This window comes from Ovis aries, chromosome 7 (assembly GCF_016772045.2).
Source record: "Ovis aries strain OAR_USU_Benz2616 breed Rambouillet chromosome 7, ARS-UI_Ramb_v3.0, whole genome shotgun sequence".
NCBI lineage: Eukaryota > Metazoa > Chordata > Mammalia > Artiodactyla > Bovidae > Ovis > Ovis aries.
Window position 1 is genome coordinate 76,194,728 of NC_056060.1, and position 24,461 is coordinate 76,219,188.

The window sequence follows — 24,461 nt, forward strand, 5'->3', positions numbered from 1 at the left end:
GAAATACAGAGCTCAGAGGAACACACTGAACCCTTCCTTGAATATGCAATCAGCAAAATCCAGACTGTGGGAAACATTACAGGGGAAAAGTCTCAGATTCTTAGAAAGAAAATTTATAAAAATAAGAGGGACTCTACAAGGTGGAATTTGTAGCTAAAAAATTATTTTAAAGACATCTCAAAATTTTAAAAATTGACAAGGCTAAATTATAGTGTTCTAAGGGTTGTACTTTATAGTGATAAAGCTATTAAAAAAACACACACACACACACAAGAACGTGGTTATTGTAACACTCAGAGTAGTTGAGAATTGTGGCTCAGACAGTAAAGAATCTGCCTGCAATGCAAGGAGACCCGGATTTGATCCCTAGGTTGGGAAGATCCACTGGAGAAGGGAATGGCTACCCACTCTCGTATTCTTGTCTGGAGAATTCCATGGACAGAAGAGTTTGGTGGGCTACATTCTACGGGGTCGCAAAGAGTCAGACCTCACTGCACGGCTAACATACACATACATACCCTGAGAAAATAAAACTATGTTGCCTGTGCAACTGTGAGGGCAGAGCTCTGCCCACCACATACATGCCTTTATGGCCTTGCTTTTCCTCCTAACCTGCCTTGTCTCAGGTTATGCATAGGTTTGCCTCCAGCCAGTCGTACATCCCAAGGGTAACAGCGTCTGCCCTGGGCCCTCAACCACCTCAGGGCTTGACCGGCTGTCCCCAGGCAGACTCTGCCATCCTCCGGTGGGCTAAGGCAGTTTCCTGGGAGGAGCAGAGCTGTTCCTTTATTCCCAGATCTTCTCTCTAAGGTTGTAAATTCTGTATTTGTTTTTTCCCCCCTCCATCCGCCCAGGAAAACAAAAGAACCAAAAACAAATGCTGGGCCTGTCTGAGTCATTTTCCTCGCCATCCCTGCCAGAGCCCAGGAGTCCTATTTGGCTGCTTCCTGACAAGCCAATTAGATAAAGACTGTTAATCAGAGTAATGGAGAGAGAAGGGACTGAGGAAAGGGAAGGAGAGAAGGAAAGTGGCAGAGGCGGTAATGGAAGACCGAGAGCACTGCCCCTCCCTCCTGCTCTGATGTTTTATTCAGGCTATTTGCAAATGAGCCAGTGGAAACAGCATTAACAATAAATGAGATGCATTAGACTGCGGAGAGTGGGGGAGGGAGCTCGCAGTGCTGGTCCTTGCCAGCCAGGCTCGCGGGCTCCCTGTCTCATCAAACAAGGTGAGCCCTGCTCAGGTGGCTTTACCTGCTTGCCCCCTGGTACTCAGACCTTCTGAAGAGGCTCAGATTCCATTTAGCAAATAAAGTTCAGGCTTCCCTGGTGGTTCAGATGGTAAAGAATCTGCCTGCAATTCAGGAGACCTGGGTTCAATCCCTGGGTTGGGAAGATCCCCTGGAGGAGGGCATGTATTCTTGCCTGGAGAATCCCCATGGACAGAAGAGCCTGGCGGGCTACAGTTCATGGGGTCACAGAGAGTTGGACACGACTTAGCGACTAAGAACACAGCACACAGCACACAGAAAGCTCAGTTTTCTAGCTCACGACAGCCAACATCAAATGCAAAGCCAATACATAAAAACCCAAAGGTTAGAAACTCGCACTCTCAGCCTCAGCACTAAGGTTGTCACACCCCAAAGGGTCTGCTAGGCAGTATTTCCACTTTATTAAAGTAGCTAATACTCAATTTACCTGTCATTCTTCACCAAGAACTTTCATATGCATTGCCAAATGTTTCTCATAAAAACCTGGTAGTAATCGATTTTATAAGCAGAGAAGATGAACAAAGTTAGCCAGGGTCTGAAAGTTTTCACTTTCAAGAGTTCAGGTGTTTCTGTAATTCTTTTTGTTTGAAAAATTTACATAAGCTCAAATTCTCCCATGTTCAAATTCACCTTGTTGTTGTTTGGTCATTAAATTGTGTCCAGCTCTTTTTTGACTCTATAGACTGTAGTCCATCAGAGTCCTCTGTCAATGGAATTCTCCAAGCAAGAATACTGGTTGCCATTCCCTTCTCCAGGGGATCTTTCCGATCCAGGGATTGAACCCGTGTCTCCTACATTGGCAGGTGAATTCCTTACCATAAAGCTACCAGGGAAGACATTCATTTACCTAAACTTCTGTAATTACTTCCTTCCATTCAACAAACAGGTGTTTCATGGGCACTGAACAAGGTGGAGAATAGGAAATTTCAGTGGCCAAACAATCCTACTGTTTTGTTTTATGGGCTATCAAGTTGCTCATACTCCTCTTACTATGGGTTTTGATTGGACAAGAATTAACACTTCCCATTAAAAAATTAACAATAGCTGTAATTCATTAGACATTCACTTAGTGCCAAGCACTGTGATAACCAGTTTATGAATGCTATTTAAAGCTTTGGGTCCATATCTAAGCCCAGAGCTCATGTTTTCACAATGGTATGCTATAATACACAGTTCTATTATAAAAGCGAAAGCTTTACTTTTCCACATTGACTCCCTGTCCTTTTACAGCCTCAGGGAGGCCCAACTCCCAACAAAGACACGCTTTCCACCTATGTGACCTGCCAGCATAATTCTGCCAATATTATTTCTCCCACCTCTTTCCTCTTCACACCTATCAGCATTCTGGGTAAGGGTCTCTTCAGGAAAGGGGGACAAAGGAAGGCTAGGTTTCCTTCTGAAGCTGAGACAAAAGCTGCCTCCAGCATACAGATGCTGCTTCCTGGTGGCCAGGCCAATGTGACCTTGGGAAATTTAGATTACAGTGACACTCTCTGGGACTACCGCATTCTAAGGTCAACCAAAATACCCCCTGATGTCCCAAGAAGGCATAAAGGAAGGAAGAGGCCTCTATCAAGAGGACCAGGACGCGAGAAGACAATGGCTTACTTCTGAGCATGTGGTCCTCATTGCCACGGGATGGGCACCGAGCTCCACTCCAACTTACTCAGAGTCTGTGCTTCAACAAGATCCTGGATGACTGGAATACACACTAAATTTGAATACATGGGGGAGGAGTAGAGTGTAGCCCAGTGATTCACCAAGTGCGGTCTCCAGAGACCAGCCCCATCAGCATCACCTGGGAATTTGTTAGTAAGAGAATTCTTAGGCTTCACCCTAGTTACACTGAATCAGAAACTCTAGGGGTGGGGCCCAGCCAGCTGGGTTTAATCAGCCTTCCAAGTGACCCTGATGCTTGCTAAGTTTGAGAACCACTGGTATAGACAATTACCTCTCCAAGCTCCGAGTCCCTTACTTCTGATCCATCAGTTAGGCTGCAGTCTTGGCTGATACTCTTGGAAAAACAGAAGGAAAGTCTCTTGTGTTCAGTTTCCCCCTTTCCATTTTATTACCCTGGGGATGGTTCTGAAAACTCAAGCTTCTGAACAAAACCTCTCTTGCTTGTAATTTAATCCTTCATTTGCATTGCCAATAAGAGCGGGAAGAAGGAAGTTCCAGGAGACCAACTGGCTTTTAAGTGCTTTATTGTATCTGCTCAGAAGCAGGCCTGGGAATGGAAGGCCCAGGTTTCCCAGCATAAGAATAAACAGGGACACAACCCCCAGGAAGCGGGACTCTGAGGCGGGTGGGGGTCGGTTACAGGCTGAGGGTGGAGGAGATGGGGGGATGGGCACGGGCAAAACAACCATGGTACAAAACAGAAGCAGATTGGAAGTGTCTACACAGACAGACACTCTTTGCGACCCCATGGACTATAGCCCACCAGGCTCTTCTGTCCATGAAATTCTCCAGGCGAGAATACTGGAATGGGTAGCCATTTCCTTCTCCAGGGGATCTTCCCGACCCAGGGATGGAACCCAGGTCTCCTGCATTACAGGCAGATTCTTTACGGTCTGAGCCACCAAGGAAGCCCCCAATAACTAACAGAATAAGGATATGAACATTCTCCAAATCCAAGAATCGCTGGCCCTCAGAAGACAATCCAGCCTACCCCCAACTCTGGTCGGTCTCGGCTTACAGCTCTCTAGACCCAGGACTCCATGTGTGCAGTCTGTGTCGACACCAGCCACTATATTAAGGAAAAGGCCTGATAGTGTCCATTTGTGTCTTCAGCAAGTCTTTATTTAGTTATCTCATATGCCACACATAATGCCGTGAACATGTCAGGCGAGTGTATGCTCCTCGGTTCTTTGTCTCGTCACAACAGAGATTTGGAGTGACGGACATTAAAGCCCCCTCGGCATGTCACAGCTCTCGGGTCTTGGATAGACTGTGTTATAGCTCTCAGGTCTCAAAAGGACCGTGTTATAGCTCTTAGGCAAATCAGTGTTACAGCTCAGTGTTACAGCTCTATTTTATTTAGAAGATAGCAGGAAAATTCATCTTCGAGGCGTGAGGGCATGTCGATCCAAAGACTCGAAGAATGCCCCAGTGTGCAGGAGAGAGAGAGCGCGAGCTAGCTTTGGCTCCTCTTTTTATATGTTTTTCTCTCCCTGGGCCTGTCCTATGTAAACTGGGCCAGCCAGGAGTGTTGTTTGTTTCACCTGAGGTCCTCACTCCGGTCCTCGGACCTTCCTTTGTTCCATTTTCGGGGCTTTTCCCTTCCTTGTCTTTTAGCCACCGCCATTTTGGACTCTTTTTCCCTACCTACCTAACAAACACAAAGACAGACACTACTTCCAACCTCACAAGGTATACATTCTAGTGGAAGAGACAGGCATCGATCTCTCAATTAAGTGTATCCTTACAGCCTGTGATCATGGCAGGGGAGGTTGTACCCGGGAACCTGGCCTGGTGTCAGGACAAGGAAGGTTCCCCAGGGAAGGTGGTTGGGTCTGGGTCTTAAGGAGTTAACCAGGCAAAGGCAGGTGTTGATGGTGGTGAGAAAACTGCAGCAAAGGGAAAGGTCCTGAGTCATGAGACAGAGCTTGGCAAGCTTAAGGGTCAGAAAGAAGAACCAAGGAAGGGCCCTGGACCACAGCAGACGGGGGTGCGCCATTAGATAGCACGGGAGTGGAGGGTAGAGACCAGGCCATGCAGGCTGATTAAGTTTCATTGAGTCTTTGTTGTAAAAGCAATGTAGAGCCTTTGAAGGGTTTTGAGCAGAACATACTGGGAAAGCTTCATGTGTTGTAAAGCTCACTCTGGCTGCCCTGAGGACAGGGAAATACAGATGGCAGGAGGATAAGGCAGCTGTGAAGCTAGGGAGTTATCCAGGGGTTTCTGACCAAGTGCTAGCAGTGGAGGTGGGAAAAGAACACAGATCAGAGAGAGAGACATAGATGAAACCCCCAGATCTCAGGTGTAGACTGGCTCTGTCAGCCAGGAGAAGAACAGTCACCAAGGGCATCTCTGAGGTGACTGCACAAGGGCTGAAAATGGGTGGAGGGCTGGATTCTAAAAGAGTAAGAGTGGATTAGCCACAAATGGAGGAGAGGTGCACTCAGGGAGGACAAGTGATGAAATTAGGGCAGTCTGTGGTGAGTAAGGCTCACTTGGTGTTTATCTAGGGCTTTCCTCATGGCTCAGCTGATAAAGAATCTGTCTGCAATGCAGGAGACCCGGGTTCAATCCCAGGGTTGGGAAGATCCCCTGGAGGAGGGCATGGCTACCCACTCCAGTATTCTTGCCTGGAGAACCCCCATGGATAGAGGTGCCTGTGGGCTACAGTCCATGGGAAAGCACAGCACAGTATTTTAGTAAAATAGGTGTCCAAACAGTTACTCACGGTCATCTGACGTGTTGATTAGAGTCCTGTTGCAATCTTTCAGCTTTGTACATTCTTGCTTTTACTAGCAGGGGAAAGAAAGAAAAGAGAGGGGTTGGGGGACCAGTCACTTGTCATGTACATCTGGTGGCAGATGAAAACCAAATGAACTCACCTACTTGGAGTGCCAGCCTATTGTGACTATTTAGCTTACAGGCCAGCAGTCCTCTCCCTGAAGGGGAGGGCTGCATATAAATGCATTTGTATCTCCGGCAACTTTCTACAACCACCCCTTAATGAATTAGACCATCAAGGCATCCAAATTGGTTCCTGAGATCTTATCATCTTCCAGGTTGTTTGCCTTTAACATTTAGAATACAATCGAAGAGTATTAATAGCAATGGGATGTTTTTCTGAACCTGGTGGAAGGGGTCTGTGATAAATAAACACTCTGCTCAGTTCAGTCGCTCAGTTGCGTCCGACTCTTTGCGACCCCATGAATTGCAGCACACCAGGCCTCCCTGTCCATCACCAACTCCCAGAGTTCACTCAGACTCACGTCCATCGAGTCAGTGATGCCATCCAGCCATCTCATCCTCTGTCGTCTGTCTACCCCTTCTCCTCCTGCCCCCAATCCCTCCCAGCATCAGTCTTTTCCAATGAGTCAACTCTTCACATGAGGTGGCCAAAGTACTGGAGTTTCAGCTTTAGCATCATTCCTTCCAAAGAAATCCCAGGTTTGATCTCCTTTAGAATGGACTGGTTGGATCTCCTTGAAGTCCAAGGGACTCTCAAGAGTCTTCTCCAACACCACAGTTCAAAAACATCAATTCTTCGGCGCTCAGCCTTCTTCACAGTCCAACTCTCACATCCATACATGACCACTGGAAAAACCATAGCCTTGACTAGACGGACCTTAGTCGGCAAAGTAATGTCTCTGCTTTTCAATATGCTATCTAGGTTGGTCATAACTTTTCTTCCAAGGAGTAAGCGTCTTTTAATTTCATGGCTGCAGTCACCATCTGCAGTGATTTTGGAGCCCCCCAAAATAAAGTCTGACACTGTTTCCACTGTTTCCCATCTATTTCCCATGAAGTGATGGGACCAGATGCCATGATCTTCGTTTTCTGAATGTTGAGCTTTAGGCAACTTTTTCACTCTCCTCTTTCACTTTCATCAAGAGGCTTTTAGTTCCTCTTCACTTTCTGCCATAAGGGTGGTGTCATCTGCATATCTGAGGTCATTGAGATTTCTCCCAGCAATCTTCATTCCAGCTTGTGTTTCTTCCAGTCCAGCGTTTCTCATGATGTACTCTGCATATAAGTTAAATAAGCAGGGTGACAATATACAGCCTCGATGTACTCCTTTTCCTATTTGGAACCAGTCTGTTGTTCCATGTCCAGTTCTAACTGTTGCTTCCAGACCTGCATACAGATTTCTCAAGAGGCAGGTCAGGTGGTCTGGTATTCCCATCTTTCTCAGAATTTTCCACAGTTTATTGTGATCCACACAGTCAAAGGCTTTGGCATAGTCAATAAAGCAGAAATAGATGTTTTTCTGGAACTCTCTTGCTTTTTCCATGATCCAGCAGATGTTGGCAATTTGATCTCTGGTTCCTCTGCCTTTTCTAAAACCAGCTTGAACATCAGGAAGTTCACGGTTCACATATTGTTGAAGCCTGGCTTGGAGAATTTTGAGCATTACTTTACTAGCGTGTGAGATGAGTGCAATTGTGCGGTAGTTTGAGCATTCTTTGGCATTGCCTTTCTTTGGGATTGGAATGCAATACTTGGATGCAAATAAACACTAGACAACTGTAGAAAATGAAGCTAGTCAGTGGGCTCTTCTAGGCAGGTTTACAATAACTGGTTGCTCTGTCCCTTGGAAAGTCATGCAGGCAGCAGCCACCACTGGGCTTGGAGACTGCGTGGAAAAGGGAGTCCAAAACTATGATAAAATTTTAATTGTATATTTGATCTGTTTCAGGATGAACAATCCATATATATTTAGGTTTCTGTAGTAGTCAGGGTAAGGACAGGGATCAATCAGTACACTCAGAATGGATAACTGAAAATAAATTAATGAAGGGACTATTTCCAAGGATGTAAGAGGGATTAAAGGCAGTGAAGTAGCCAGGCTCTCCAGAAATCTCTAGCTTCCCATGTCATAAAAAGGGAAGAAGAGAGAGTGGTTATTTATTTCTGCAACTATGGGATGACTCAGAATCTGCAGAGGAATGAAGACTCTGCTAACTACAGGCAGGGAGGGAGCCCGGGGCAGAGATACTCAGTCCTCTTTCTTACAGGCGCTTCTCACTGGTCCATCCAAACTAGAAACGGATTGTCAGGGTAGCATGTGGCCTTGTTTCACCCAGGCAGCTTCCTCAGCACAAAGGAGGGCAGGACATGGTGGAGGTGAATGAATAGGAACAAGCTGAGAGAGCTTAGCATGGGAGCTGAGAGACTGACTCAGATTCTAGTTGTCTGTGGACCAGTATGTTTATGCAGATCTGTGGATTTCACTGTCAGTGCTCCTCTGGTTTCATAATGATATTGTTAATCCCACGTGGATGGGATTCAACAAAGCAACAATGGGAACCAGGCTTGCCAGCCCAGATGGGTCTGGGGTGAGAGGAAGAGGGAGCTACGCCCAGCAGCACTGTCTGTTGTGTCCTGGGTTTCCTCTCTAAAGGCAGCTGTGTCTCTGGCACCTGGACTTTCTTTTTCCCCAAAAGGAGACAGGGCTTGAATGATTGATGAAATCGAAAGGGTAAGTTTGGGGACTGCATGTTTCCAACCTGCCTGTTGTTTTGTCCAGTAAAAAACATTTCCTCTGTGAAACTTGAGCTTTCATCTCAAGTGTGTGGACAAGACTTAAGCAGACATCAACGCTTGCCTTGGAGAAAACCCTCTGTGCTCCTGGCTTACTTTGATCAGTTCTCTCCGCCTATGCAGTCAAAACACACAGACTCCAAAAGGATCCTTTCTCCTTGGCTTTGTTTTTCCCACTGGGCAGCACAGTCTGCAACAGGCTTTGCTCCTGGCCTTTCCTCTGACTGGACAGACTCTCCCCTCACTGGAATTTGACCAGGGAAGCCCTTGCTAATTTCAGAGCAATTTAAAGATTCCTTTTGGTGAGGCAGCGAACCCCCGAGGGCCCCATAGAGAGACGCAGACCCGCTCCGACACTGCCCTCTGCTGGAAACTGTTGGGACTGCTCCAGTCCTCAGTGCGGTCTGCACTAGAGTTGTGCAGTCGATTCCTCTCTCTTACTGAGCTGTAGATACACAAAAGTGGAGATAACCTTACTTAGAAAACCTCTCATTACCAACTCAGATGTGAAAAAAATTAGAATATGATGCAGGAAATTTTTTTCCATGAGTTGATATAGAAACTTGTTTTTAAGCAAGTTACAAAAACCATGAGTTGATACAGAAACCTATTTCTAAACAAGTTACAAAAACCAAAACTTATAGAAAATTGATAAATTTGACTGCCTCAAAAACAAGAACTTCTATGTGAAAGAAGACACCATAACCAAAGTTAAAGGACAACAGGAAAAAATACTTGCAACAAAGGATTAGTATATAGAATACATAAAGAACTTCTACAGATCAAAAATTAAGTGAAAAACAATTCAGTAGAAAAATATTCTGAAGATACAAAGTGCTAATTCACAGAAATGCAAATATAAAAATGCAAAATTGTTTTGTATAATAAAAATGTGAGATACAAATATAAAAGAAATATAAATAGCCCCAAGGTGAAGTCGCTCAGTTGTGTCCGACTCTTTGCGACCCCGTGGACTGTAACCTACTAGGCTTCTCTGTCCATGGGATTCTCCAGGCAAGAATACTGGAGTGGATTGCCATTTCCTTCTCCAAATGAATGGCAAAAACCTCAGTTTTACTAGCAGTCAGGAAATTCAAATATGAGTGAGTTTTTTTCTAATAAATTAGAAAAATTAAAAAGGATATAGGGGAAAAGATATTTCTATACACTACAGATAAGACTGTAAGCTGGTATGACCACATTTTGCAGGGTAATTTGGCATTATCTGTTATAGCAAAAAAATATTCATATACTACGATCCATGATTCTGTTTATCCATATCTTTCCCAGAGAAATCCTTATTCATGCGCTCAGAAGCCAGGTCTGAGGATGTTTGTGGCAGCTTTGTTTGCAATAGCAACATGTCAGAAATAACTTAAAAGACCATCAGAATGGCTAAATAAAATGTGGTTTATCCATACCACACACACACACACACACACACACACACACACACATGTATATACAGCAGATTTCTTTCTAAAGTGCCATATGTACTGACATGGGAAACTCTTCAAGACCTATTGTTAAGTGAAAAATAATCAAGCTGAAGAATGACACACAGTATCAAAACATATATAAAAACACCCATGCACACAAAGCAATATAATTTTTTTTTCCTATTTAGATACTATGTGTTGTTGTGTGTTTTTTTTTTTTAATGCATGGTAAATGTGTAAAAGAAGACACATCAAACTGATGGTGAAAGTTACCTCTGGGGTGGAGATGAGGACTGGAGATGGTGGTCAAAGAAGACCTTGAACTTATCTATAATGTTTAACTTTTTTATAAAGAGAAGATATTCATGTATTACTTATCTATTTAGTTAAAACTAATAAAAACTATTCTTATTTGAAAGGAGTAGATTCTTAATCTTTATAAAGCACCTGGAAATCCAGGGAATCACTGAGCTATAAGCAAAATGGGTGATCTGTCAGGGGACCTGCTAAGCAGAGGGCACTGTGGTTGTCATGGAGATGCCTGCCTTCAATACAGACTGTCTTGTGCATCCATCTACATGTCAGACAGTCTCCCATACAGTGTCATGCTTTTAAATCTTGGTTCACAAACTCAGTATTAATAATATAGTCCTTAATGCTTAATGAGGTTATTTGATGTTAAAATGTAACACCTTATTTACTCTCTTATTCGCTCCCTCTATGTCTCTTTCTCTGTACCACCCACCTCTCCCCCGCACCAGCCTCCTCTCTCCCTTTCTCCAGATAAGCTTAGCTTTAGAGATACTATATAACTTGTCCAAAGTCAGTTAACCAATATGTGGTAGAGTTGTCCTATCGCCAGCAGCCATACTTTCAACCATTTAAACTGTATTACGGAATCATAAACATCCTGATAGGTTTTTAGCTTCAGAATATCGACTTCCTGTCAAGAGACTTCCTAGGTTTCTCTGCCACTCATGCCATACCCATCCGACATGTTGCTCTGAATCAAAATGGCAGCCGCTTCATCCTGGGAGAAAAATATACCGCAGAATGAGGAGTTACTCAAATCAGTACAGCTAAGAAGCTCAAAAGTAGGAACACACTAAAGAAACAACTAAGAGATTAGGGATAATCCTTAACTCAGAAGACTGCTTTCAAGTATTTTTAAAGTTAATTTTAGGAACAAAACTAATCAATAATAACAAAGGTCAAAGTCTGAGAATAATGCAAACCTTGTTAAGACTCTCATAGGACACGATGTGCTCCCTTTCCCAAATTCTAGAAATTTTTTGTACTGATATTAAATGCCTCCCACTGATGCAGGCATGCTTTCACTGCTGAATCATTACTTACAAGCAGAGAACGCAACTGGGTAACATCAGGGATTATAAAGTTGTGTCTCTGAGCAGAGGCCCCCCCCAGTAGGACTCTTGGGGTCCCCTTTGGAGAGGAGGCAAGCCTCCTCTTATTGAAGAGAAGAGAGCTTTTGAGGGATGTTTCCAGAATAACTTATGAGTAGAGGGGGCAGCAGGTTTACAGATCAGAGCTATGATTCCTTCTCTCCCAATTAAAAAAAAATAGAATTACTCTCTAGTTGGTTTCTTATTTGAGAGCAGGTGTGTCTATGAATAATACATAGATGGGCAGGCTACACATGGACCTGAAGACGTAGAAGTCTACAAGCAAATGAGACCCAGACAGAGTGTGAAGATTACACAGTGGATTTTAAGTAGCATCATGCAGGCAAGGAAAAACCTGGAAGAGTGTGCGCTTGCACACACACACACACACACACACACACAGAAACGATATGCAAATAATAAGCACATCCAAGCCCCTGGCTATGCACACAAACACATCTCCTCTCAGATAATGGTAATTGAAAGTCACTAGGTTCCCATTTGAGGAGGGGGAGATAAATCAAGAAACACAATCTAAGAAAAAGATTAGAACATTAGGGTTTTAATGAACAATGTTTCAGCGCAGGGAATTAAGGATATTTAAATCTTCTTTTCTGGGCTGCTAGTCTAATGTTTTAAACTCAGCAGGGACTGAAACAAGAGGGACAATGGTTAGGGTAGCAGATAAGGGGTAGGGGCAGATGGCTGCCAGACTACTGGGCACGTTCTGGGATTCCACTCCTGGCTCCCAACAGGAACTCTGGTCTGCCCATGGAGGCCAAAAGGGGCTTTCCCATTTGTTAAACATGAGATAACACTGTAGCACTACAGATTAGGGAGATTAAATGTCAGCAAAAGCCTAGCAATGTAGGATCATTAACAGCAGGGTCTTAGCCTGGAGCTCTTTAGGGGAGGCAGGAAGAGGTTGAAAAATGTAAACAGGAAGATGCTGAAAAATATGCCCATGACAGGCCTCAAGAGCCAAGGAAGGATCTCCTACTGCTCCACTTGGTCTTCTGAAAACCTGTGGTGTCCCTAGATAAAAACGAAGCCTTGAGCATCACTGAGGATGCTCATCTCTCCAGAGAGGAAGTGCAGCTGCCTCAAGGAGGGTAGCTGGGGATCACAACAGCTTTAGCATGCAGGCATGCGTGCTCGAAAGCACACACACAAATACATATGCTGCTTATCAGCTCTGCCAAGCAAAGCATTCTCAAGGATAAAGGATTTCGATTTTTATCTTGTCCAAATCCCTTCAAGGTGTTGTCTCGAGACAGGACAAGTTATGTTAACCTTGCCCCGTTTGAAAATGTAACTATGGAAATAATACTTCCCCACCCCTCTCCACCCCTCAAGCAACATGGCCCACATTTAGGAGCAGAAGGTATCTGGAAGGTAGAAGGAAGCAGATTAATATGTGAACCGAAAGCACACAGACCCTTTAAAAGTCTTCCCACATTGCAGAATTGGAAAGAGATGAGCCTCTTTCCCATTATAAAAACAGTACCACAAGGCAGGATTTGTTTGTAAGGGAATAAACAGGCAAACAAGCCAAGACTAGAAGGTGGCTCTCCCCTCATTGGCCTGAGCAGGGCTGAAGAGGAAGAGAAAACCCAGGGGGTGCAGGCTCCCAGTGAAGGCAGGGCAAGGGGCCACCTAGAACACCCCCACCCTAATATCTCTCTCCTGGTGGCTGGAGTCACTCATGGATGGAGCTGGGTAGGGCTGGTCAGCAGGTGGCTGGCCCTTTGTCCCCCCCCCCCTCGATGGTGATGGAAATATTTTCTGTCTTGACTAGGGAGCTGACGACCATTTTTCAAAACTCTCCCTGGTGACTCAGATGATAAAGAATCTGCCTACAATGCAGAAGACCTGGGTTCCATCCCTGGGTTGGGAGGATCCCCTGGAGAGGGGAATGGAAACCCACCCCAGTATTCTTGCCTGGAGAATTCCATGGACAGAGGAGCCTGGCAGGCTCCTCGAAAAGAGTCAGACGGCTGAGTGACTATCACAGTGGTCGGGTGGTTCCTCATGGTGGCAGAGGCACTGTAGTAGAGAGACAAAGAACACGTACTCCACGTCCACAACCTGACTCTGCATTCTGAATCCACCTTGTATGAATTCTGTGACCTTTAGACAAGGTCACACCCAGCAGGTGGAGGAGTAGGGAAGAGGTAGGAAGGAGGCCTGGCAAGGGCTTCAGAGCTTTCTAGACCAGCCAGGCAGGTGGCGCCTTCATCATGGGACACATACCATGCATGCTGACTCAGAAATCCTCACTCCAGCTCCCTCACCCCAGCCTGCGGGTCTCTGTTCCCTGTGGCTGTGACTCACATTCCAACACCTCTCCTGACACTGCTCCAGCCCCTCCCACACACCCATTTAGCACCGCTTGAAGCACACCACCCCATCACACAGACCTTTAATAGCAAGTGAAACAGTAGCAGGTGTCAGAGCTGAGAGAGGAAAAAAAATCGCAATCCCCACTGGAGGGCGAAGATCATTTTCTGCATTTCCATTTAAAGGGAGAAGTGAAAAGCATGAAATCACATGCCAACAGAGAGAAAGAGTCTAAACCAGAATACCCTCGACAGGAGCAGTCACCAGCAGCTTCCAGGTCACGGGTTCTCAAACCCATCTCCTGGGACCCACAAGCAGGGACGTGCAGGGAGAAGCCAGCTAACCTTCTATCCGGAGCGCCGCCGCCACTCTATGGCCTACTTGACATTTCCGCCTGGACATGCCCCAGGCTCTCAGGCTCATCCACTCCAAGCTCGGCTTGTCATCTTTCTTCCAAATCTGCTCCTCTTCTAGGTCCCTTCCCACATCATGACTCCTACCCGAGCCAGAGGTCTGAGAGCCTCCCGGGACTGCGGTGTCTTCCTCGTATATTACCCCCACCTGACTGCACCAGCCAGCTTCCCAGGCAGGCGATGCTAGTAGTAAAGAACCCACAAGCCAATGTAGGAGATATAAGAGAGGCTGGTTCTATCCCTGGTTGGGAAGATCCCCTGGAGAAGGAAATGGCAACCCACTCCAGTATCTGTGCCTGGAGAATCCCATAGATAGAGGAATCTGGCTGGCTACCATCCATGGGGCCGAAAAAAGTCGAACACAACTGAAGCGACGTAGCACGCATGCACTGCACCGGCCAGAGCTCCTCTGCATCTTAGCTTAGTCTGTTCCGTCCCAGCCTCCCCCATCCTCACTGCCAATGGCCTTCTTCTGGCTCCTTTATCTCTTGCACGGACAGTTGCCGTAGCCTCCCGGCCAGCCTCCGCTACAACTCTCTCTTTAATCCAGCTTCTATTTTGCTCCCAGTATGATCCCCCGCTCCAAATGCAAATCTGATGATGGAAACTCCCTTCTTAAAATGCTTAAGCATTTCTCCTCTGCTATCAGGATAAATTCCAAACTCAGGCTGGTGAACAGGCATTCCAAGCCTTGCCCCTTCCTAGCTATCCAACTTGATCTGCTCGTTTACTCACCAACACCCCCACCCTCCCAACTGCCCCATTTTCAATTCTTTCCCTCCAGATTTCAGGCTCTTTCACACACTTAAGACTTTGAGAAGCCTGTCTCTTTCTTTGCCCAGTCTCCCTGATGAAATCTTACGTATCCCTGCAGACCCAGCTCCTGCATCTCCCTTTCAGCCCTTCCATCCGTGTACATTTTCTGCGTCACATTAGTGTTGTACCTGCTCGGTCACCTTTCTGCCTCCTCTCCCAGCTCTTTGAGAGCAGGGACTCTGCTGTATTCATCTTCAGATGCTCAGGCTCAGGACAGAACCTGATACAAAAGTCTGAACAAATGTTCATGGAATGTACAATCTGGAAGTGGTTCTCTCCCGGGGCTGGGAGAGGCTGTGGACAACTCAGGGGATGTGGCAGAAGGCCACCAGGGACAAGCCCTGGACTTCCTGGTCAAGGAGGATGATGAGCACAGACACTAAATCCATCAGAATAACAGATTCAATATAAAAATACAAATATCTTTAAAAATATCATAGGAGAGGAGTTATTGCCTGCTCCTCAGATTAGAGATTTGCATTCTGTCTGCTCCTAAAAGAGTGTCTTACACTAGACCAAGAATTTCCAGACTTCAGGCTCTACAAGAGCCAGGATACAAGGACATCAGAAATGTCACTCTACAAGGAAAAACACTTTTTTTTTTTTTTGGTAATTATGTATGGTGACTGATGTTAACTAGACTTATTGTGGTAATTTTGCAATATATAAAAATATTTAATCATTTTGTTTTATATTGAAAACTAACATAATGTTAAATGTCAATTAAATCTCTATTTTTTTTAAAAAAAATATTTTTTTAAAGAAAGGAAAGAAAAGAAACATTACTGCTCTGCCAGGAAGCTGAAAACTGACTTCATTCACTTCTTTAAAAATTGAGGTAAAATTCATATAATATCAAATTTACCATTGTGACTATTTTTAAAGTGTAAAACTTAGTGACTTTCAGTACATTCACAATATTTTGGAACTATCACCACTAATTCCAGAAGGTGTTCACCACCCCAAAGGAAACTACATATCCATTAAGCAATCACTTCCATTCTTCCCTTCACCCAACCCTGGCAGCCACTACCTACTTACTGTCTATGAATTTGTCTGGGCTTCCCAGGTGGCTCAGTAGCAAAGAATCCGCCTGCCAGTGCAGAAGACACAAGAGATGCAGATTCAGTCCTGGGTAGGGAAGATCCCCTGGAGGAAGAAATGGCAACCCACTTCAGTATTCTTGCTTGGAAAATCCCATGGACAGAGGAGCCTGGAGGGTTACAGTCCATGGGGTCACAAAGAGACACCACTCACACATGGATTTGCCTGTTCTGTTTCATATAAATTGAATCACATAATATGTGGTCTTTTGCATCTGGCTTCATTCACCTAGTGTGATGTTTTCAGTTCTGTTCAGTCAGTCAGTCGTGTCCAACTCTTTGAGACCCCATGGACTGCAGCACACCAGGCCTCCCTGTCCATCACCAACTCCTGGAGTTTACCCAAACTCATGTCCATTGAGTCAGTGATGCCATCCAACCATCTCACCCTCTGTCGTCCCCTTCTCATCCCACTTTCAATCTTTCCCAACATCAGGGTCTTTCCTAATGAGTTAGTTCTTCATATCAGTTCTTCATTCCTTTTTGTAACTGAATAATATTCCATTGCACGGACCCATCGCATGTGTTTATCCTTTCACCAGTTGCTGAACATTTAGGTTGGTTCCACTGTTTAGCTATTATGAATATTTGGCTGCTCTGAAGATTTGTGTACAAGTGCTTATGTGAACATATGTTTTCATTTCTCTTGGGTATGCAATTGGGAGTGAAATTGATTTGTCAAATGTTTAACATTTTTTGAGGAACTGCCAATATGCTTTCCTCAGCAGATGTACCATTTTACATTCCCAACAGCAATGTATAAGGCTTCCAATTCACTCCATCTTTAAAGATCTTAGTTGTTGAATTCCGAGTACTGGGACCTTTCCTATCAACTGTGCAAAAGTACAACCAGTTGGATAGCAATTGAGTTGGAATCTAAAATCTGCAATGGGGAAACAGCCTTAAGCTGGATCTAAGCTGATCCCTAATGTCTCCACCCAAGAATCTCACAAGATGGGCTCCTGCAGCCCCCATTCGAGTTCTGCGCAGCTCAGAATCACAAAGATGTCATCTGCCCTGTCTCCCAGACCTGTTAGGTAAGGCATCTCCGCTGTCCCCCACTTACAAATCACATAAGGAGGAAAAGAATTGAGCCTACATCTCATCAGCAGGTAGAAAGGAGAGGAAACAGTCCAAATCCATTTAGTCATCATGAATTAGGGTTCCCCCCAACCCCGTGGAAGCCAGAACACTGGGGAATCCTCTGGGTGGGGTGAGTGGACCTCCAGCAGGGCTCAGGATGGCTGACTTCCAGGCAAGCACAGAGCAACCTGGGGGCAGGGGGTCTACAGAAGTCCAGGCAGGTGTGGGATGGCTGAAAGTACATCACAGCCTCAAGGCACGAGTGTGAGGGGCAGGATGGGGGCCTGCGGGTAAAAGAAGGCAGGGTCCTGGTTTGCCCCCAGGGCCCACCTGCTAGCGTACCACCACACCTCCCCAAACTACACCTCGGCAATAAAAGCACCAATCACTGCCAGGTCCCTGAACACACTCTGCCCCCTTGTCTTACCCCCATCATGCACACTGTGTGCACACGTTGTTTTCAGCTTCCTGAAAATGTGGTTGCTGGAAAACTCTGACTTACTCTTCAGGTCTCAGCTCAGGATATTGCTTCTAGTAAATTCTTCATGCCAGATGCTCTCCGAGGGCCTGTGGGCTCCTCATCTCCCACTCGCTGCTCTCTGCCATGGTGGCCTTTCTCTTACTGTCCTGACTTAAGGCTGTCTCTATCGCCACCCCCATGGTGAGCAGCACCCAGGTAGGGACAGAGACTTTCCCGTGTATGTTCCCAACCCAAGGAGATGAAAGACTATTTCGCAACATCTGTTCCCAGGGAACTGGGCCAGGAATGGCCAGAGTTAGTGAACTAGGTTAGGGGTTCAAGGAGGGGACACTGAAATGACGATGCTCCAAGTCAGGGTTTTGGCAGACTATGGACCATGGGTCAAGAGTGGACCATGGGTCAAGAGTGGACCACCGCCTGTTTTTTGGATGATCCAAGAGTTAGAAATAAATTTCACATTAAAAAAAATTATTCTCATTCCGAAGCAGTTCTCCAGTAGAATAATTCTCCATGCCTTAGTGTGGAACTCTCTGCTTCCATTATTCTAAATTACTCCATCCCTTGTCCATTGTTGTTGTTGTGTCTGACTCTTTGCAGCCCCATGGACTGTAACCCACCAGGCTCCTCTGTCCATAGCATTTACCAGGCAAGAATACTGGGCTGGGTTGCCATTTCCTTCTCCAGGGGATCTTCCCAACTCAGGGATTGAACCAACATCCCCTGCTTTGGCAGACGGATTCTTTACCACTGAGCCACCAGTGAAGCCCCTAGATTTCACGTTTTAAAATGCCTGAACAAAATTTTAAAAATAAGCAATATTTCATGAAGTGAAAATAATATCAGATTCCAATTTGAGTCCATAAATAAAGTTTTGAATGTTCTCAAATGTTTATGGAAAGTTGTTTTCCCTTTTGTCGCTTTTTCTTTTGTTATGTAATTCAGTTCAGTTCAGTTGCTCAGTCGTGTCTGATTCTTTGTGACCCCATGGACTGCAGCATGCCAGGCCTCCCTGTCCATCACCGACTCCTGGAGTTTACCCCAAACTCATGTCCACTGAGTCAGTGATGCCATTAAACCATCTCATCCTCTGTTATCCCCTTCTCATCCTGCCTTCAATCTTTCCCAGCATCAGGGTTGTTGCAAATGAGTCAGCTCTTCGCATCAGGTGGCCGAAGTATTGGAGTTTTAGCTTCAATATCAGTCTTTCCAATGAACATCCAGGACTGATCTCCTTTAGGATGGATTGATTGAATCTCCTTGCAGTCCAAGGGACTCTCAAGAGTCTTCTCCAACACCACAGTTCAAAAGCATCAATTCTTTGGTGCTCAGCTTTCTTTCTAGTCCAACTCTCACATCCATATATGACTACTGGAAAACCATAGCCTTGACTAGATGGACATTTGTTGGCAGTTATATAATTACCTACTTAATATTCTTGGTTTGCTTCTTGGCCCACAAAGTGTAAACTATTTACTATGGGCTCTTTAAAGAAACAGTTTGCTGCTTGCTGCTCTAAATAGTTAGAAACAGGATGCTTCAGTCCTCACACCCACCCCACCCCCATGACCTCTGGAGACTAAGCCTTCCAGCTCCTCCTACCGAATGGCAGCATTCTCAGTAGAGAAGAATTCAGTGACACCCTCGCCCCATGCTTAGCTCAATGCTCTATCTCCAGCATGTACCCCCATTCACACACATCTTCTATTCTCTTACCAAAAGGCTTTGGGGGAAATATAAAGCAATCCTAATTCACAAAGATGATTAAAAATCTTCACTGTGATCACTGACAAAGGTGAAATAGTCCTAAAGTCTCTCTTTACTGAGCACCTACCACATGCCAGTCACTAGGCTAAACATTTTAAAGATGCCTTCTTGAATACCTGCAACCCTCCTAAAAATTTCGTTATTATACCCTTCATGTATGTGCAGAACAGAGATGCAGGTCCCCTTTCTCCCTGTTATACTTGTTTATCGTCACTCTGAGTGGAGAGGGAATCTTTAACATAATGTGTCAAAATCACAGTAACTCATAAAACATTTGTCATGAGCAAGGCATTGTTTTAAATCAGGGTCTCTCAACCATATCATTAGTAACATTCAGTTCAGTTAGTGGCAATACCAGGCCTCCCCATCCATCACCATCTCCCAGAGTTCACTCAGACTCACGTCCATCGAGTCGGTGATGCCATCCAGCCATCTCATCCTGGGTCATCCCCTTCTCCTCCTGCCCCCAATCCCTCCCAGCATCAGAGTCTTTTCCAAAGAGTCAACTCTTCTCATGAGGTGTCCAAAGTACTGGAGCTTCAGCTTTAGCGTCATTCCTTCCAAAGAAATCCCAGGGTTGATCTCCTTCAGTAACATTACCGGCTGGATAATGCTTTGTTTTGAGGCTGTCCTGTGCCTTGTAGGATGTCTAGCTGCATCCGTGGCCTCTGTCCACTAGGTAAATATCAATTGCACCCCCTTTTCAGGTGTGACAGTCAAAAACATCTCCAGACACTGCCCATTGCTCTTCAGTTCAGTTCAGTCGCTCAGTCGTGTCCGACTCTTTGCGACCCCATGAATCGCAGCACGCCACGCCTCCCTGTCCATCACCATCTCCCGGAGTTCATTCAGACTCACATCCATCGAGTCCATGATGCCATCCAGTCATCTTATCCTGGGTCATCAGTCTTTCCAATGAGTCAACCCTTCGCATGAGGTGTCCGAAGTACCAGAGCTTCAGCTTTAGCATCATTCCTTCCAAAGAAATCCCTGGGTCGATCTCCTTCAGAATGGACTGGTTGGATCTCCTTACAGTCCAAGGGACTCTCAAGAGTCTTCTCCAACACCACAGTTCAAACGCATCAATTCTTCAGCATTCAGCCTTCTTCACAGTCCAACTCTCACATCCATACATGACCACAGGAAAACCATAGCCTTGACTAGACTCTTGGGGGGACAAAATTGACCTCAGTTTAGAGAGGTCTATTCTAAACGCTTTACAAATAAATTCAGAAAAACTCCTGTGAAATAAGTCCTGTTATTATCTTCATTTATGAGCTAAGTAATCTGTAGCATGGAGAGGTTAACTTCTCCAGAGTCACACAGCTGGTGAGTGATGAGCGGAATTTGAACCCATGTAGTCTTAGGTCCTGTACCCATGCTCTTACTATTATCAATTTTAGCAAATATCAGAATCTACCGAGCTGACCCCACACAAGTAATAGGAGGGGAACCCCCCCACACACATACTTTTCCCTGTAGGATAGAATGAAAATTGAAGGTCACCTTGGCTTGACCATGGGATTCTTTAGTGCCTCAGATGGTAAAGAATCTGCCCGCAATGGGGGAGACCGGGGTTTGATCCCTGGGTAAGGAAGAACCCCTGGAGAAGGAAATGGCCAACCACTCTAGTATTCTTGCCTAGAGAACCCCATGGACAGAGGAACCTGGTGGGTTGCAGTCTCTGGAGTCGCAAAAAGTCAGACAAGTAACAACTGAATAAGTAACACTTGGTTTGACAACAGGGAACACCAACTGGCAAGATAAAACAGAGATTGGAAGACAGGAAAGGCCTAGAGAAAAGGAAATGGAAACAAGGCCAGAGGAACACGGAACTCTCAGGCATCCACAGAGGCTGATGCCCTGCAGCCTGATGGGAAAAGAGGCAAGCCCCGTCTGTGCCATCCTCTGCACTGCGGGCGCTCATATCACCCGGCTGTAATGCCCCTCCTGCCCCTTTCCTCCCTTCTTCCACTGTTCTTCCCTTCTGTCCTCTTTCTCTCCCTCTCTCCTTCTTCCCCTCTTCCTTCCTTCCTCTTCCTTTCTTTCTTGCTGGTCATCTGGGTGTCTGCCTTTCCAATATTGTGGGGTGAATGTGATGAATGAGACTAAGTAAACTGAGGTTCTGAGCTTGATAGGATCTACCCTACACACGCCCCTCACCTGAGGGACCTACCTACCAGTAGAGCTGGGATTTTGTGCGCTATAATTGCTTTTGACTACAGGCAACAGAAACCAGACATAGAGTGGCTTCAGTACAAAGGGGATGATTTTCCCTGAAGGATCAGATGCAAGCACTCCAGGACTGCTGGCTGGTTTCACAGTCCTGTCGACATCCCAGGCTCACCCTGTCTTTCTTCTTGGCATATGGCTTTCATCCTTTTGCTCACAAGATGGCTTCTAGATGCTTCCAGGCATCACGATTGTGATCAGGCAGCAAATGAGGGAGGGGAGTGCCAGCTGAACCTGCCCAGTGGCTTATATTTCAGTGGCCAGGACTGTGTTACATGTCCCCCTTGCGTGCCAGGGAGTCTGGGTGGTGTTTATTTTTACTTAGGCTATCATGACTCTGCAAAAATATTGGAGTTCAATAAGGAAGAAACAGGAGAAAATGGATGTTGAGGAGGCATTTCAGTGTCTACTGTAGAATTCAAAGGCAGCCTGCACTTCCCTAGGAACATTGTTTCGTGAGAACCAGTCCTGGCTCTGGAGATGGATGGCTAACCTTGAACCCCCTTCCTTCCCCTGACTATCTGTGTGACCTTGGGCCGATTGCTTTATCTTGTTATGCCTCATTTTCCTCATCAGTAAACCTGAGAAAACAATAACATCCAATTTTCCTCATCTGTAAAACTGAGGGAAAAGTAACAGTGTTGTCATGGGGATAAAATCAGTTAGTATATGTAAAATATCTAACCTAGTGCCTGGTACATAAGAGCCCACCATAAATATTAGCTACTTTCAGCTGCTATTATTTACTGAATGTCTACATGCCAAATACTCTACATGATCTCCAATCCTCACAACAAAAGAGTGAGGGAAATAAATGAGTTCAGGAGGGGTCCCCAGCCCCACTGCCTGTCATTTCACCATTTCCTCGAAGTCTTCTAGGAGTTTCTTTAATGAAAACTCCTTTAATAAGAAAGGTCTCTATGCCCTTTCAGCAAGCAGCTGAGCAGCTGACAGGGAGCAGAGATTAGTAGCATCAGTGCACCAGGGTGTCAGACATAGCCTCTCCCTGGCGCTTTCTAGTAGGTCTTGCCCTGGGTTTAGTTCCAAGTTTTGAGCAAAGATTTAATCTAATTTCTTTTCTTTCTTGCTTGATCTTCAAATTGGCTCACCCATCCCAGATGCTTAGAAACATGTGTTAATTACACTCTGGGGATAAAGCAGGAGCTGACACACTCAGGGCTTCCAGCGCTCAATTAGGACACGGTGGTGGAATGGACAGAAATTCTGGGGGTGTCGGGGGGAGGTGGCATGCTTAATTAGGACAGGGCTTCCCAAGTGGCACCAGTGGTAAAGAACCTACCTGCCAATGCAGGCGTAAGAGACGTAAGAGATGAGGGTTCGATCCCTGGGTCAGGAAGATTCCCTGGAAAAGGGCATGGCAACCCACTCCAGTATTCTTGCCTGGAGAATCCCATGGACAGAGGAAACTGGTGGGCTACAGTCCACAGGGTCGCCAAGAGTCGGACATAACTGAGCAACTGAGCACGCACACGCGTGGGGAGCAGGGGAAGCCACAGATCACAAGAGACTTCAGCAACTGGCACCTGGGTAAGCCAGACCAGGCCAGAGGACAATCAAGCTCAATGCCCCAGACCCAGATGCTGGCTGAATTTCAGGGCAGTGATGTCCAAGGCAGCCAGGAGGGGAGAAGGCATCATTTCCATTGCAAAGGGGGACACAGACACGCATCTCCACTACAGTCCCTTCATGCTCACCAAGACCCCAAACAAACCATCAGATTCAGGGAGGGGGTTCACTCCTGGAAGTTCAGTCTAAATGCAATTATATAGTCCCAAAAGAGCCATGAAAAGTTTAAAGAATCTTATCCCTATAGGATAAATTGCACTTGTAAGAATATTTTCTACAGGGATAATGTGCGAAGGATTTTGCATGATGGCACTGTTTGTAATACTGACCAGTTTGGGAACAACCAGAGCATGAATAAGGGGCGAGTAACTTGTGGAATACAGACAGTTAAAAACAAATTTGTACATCAGAATTTACTAGCGTGATAAGATGTTGCTGACAAGTAGGCAAAAAATACATTTTGAGGTAACAAGTAAGATATGTACCACTTAAATGAAAATAAATTTACATATTTAATATATGTACTACACTTATTCATATATATAGCAGAAAAGGGCTTCCCAGGTGGCACAGTGGTGAAGAATCTGCCTGACAATGCAGGAGACAAAAGAGAGGTGAGTTCAGTCCCTGGTTGGGGAAAATCCCCTGGAGGAGGAAATGGCAACCACTCCAGTATTCTTGCCTGGAAAATTCCATGGACAGAGGAGCATAGTGGGCTACAGTCCATGGGCCTGCAAGGAGTCAGATATGACTGGTGCCTGTGTGTGTGCACACACACACACACACACACACACACATACACACAAAGCAAAAAGGCAGGAACATGGATAGAGACAAAGAGATGTCTAAAAATTTTCTACCAAAATGTTAGTGATTTGTCTGCATAAACATTTCCTGCAGAGCCAGGCATCTCGCTGTTGGAGTGGGACTTTACAGTAAGGGGAGGAGCTAAAGTAATCCATGTGGTAATGGATTAGAATCTGAAGCATCAATAGGAACTCATGTTTAGCTTAATACAGATACAGATGGTTACATATAAAAATATTTACGCACATGTATATACACACACATATCTATTTCTTAGGGAACTAGAAGAATGATGCTCCAGTAACAAGGGGCACATATAGTAACCAGATCTTTACTTCTAATGCTAGTTTCCAATAAAGGGAATCAGGGATCCTTGAAGAAACAGCTGATTTGAGGGCTAGGGCAAGAAACATACACAATGAACCTGAAGGATCTTGTAAGAGCAGCAAGTGAGAAAGCACTAATAAAGTAAAATAAAATCACCCATATTGACGGATATGATAG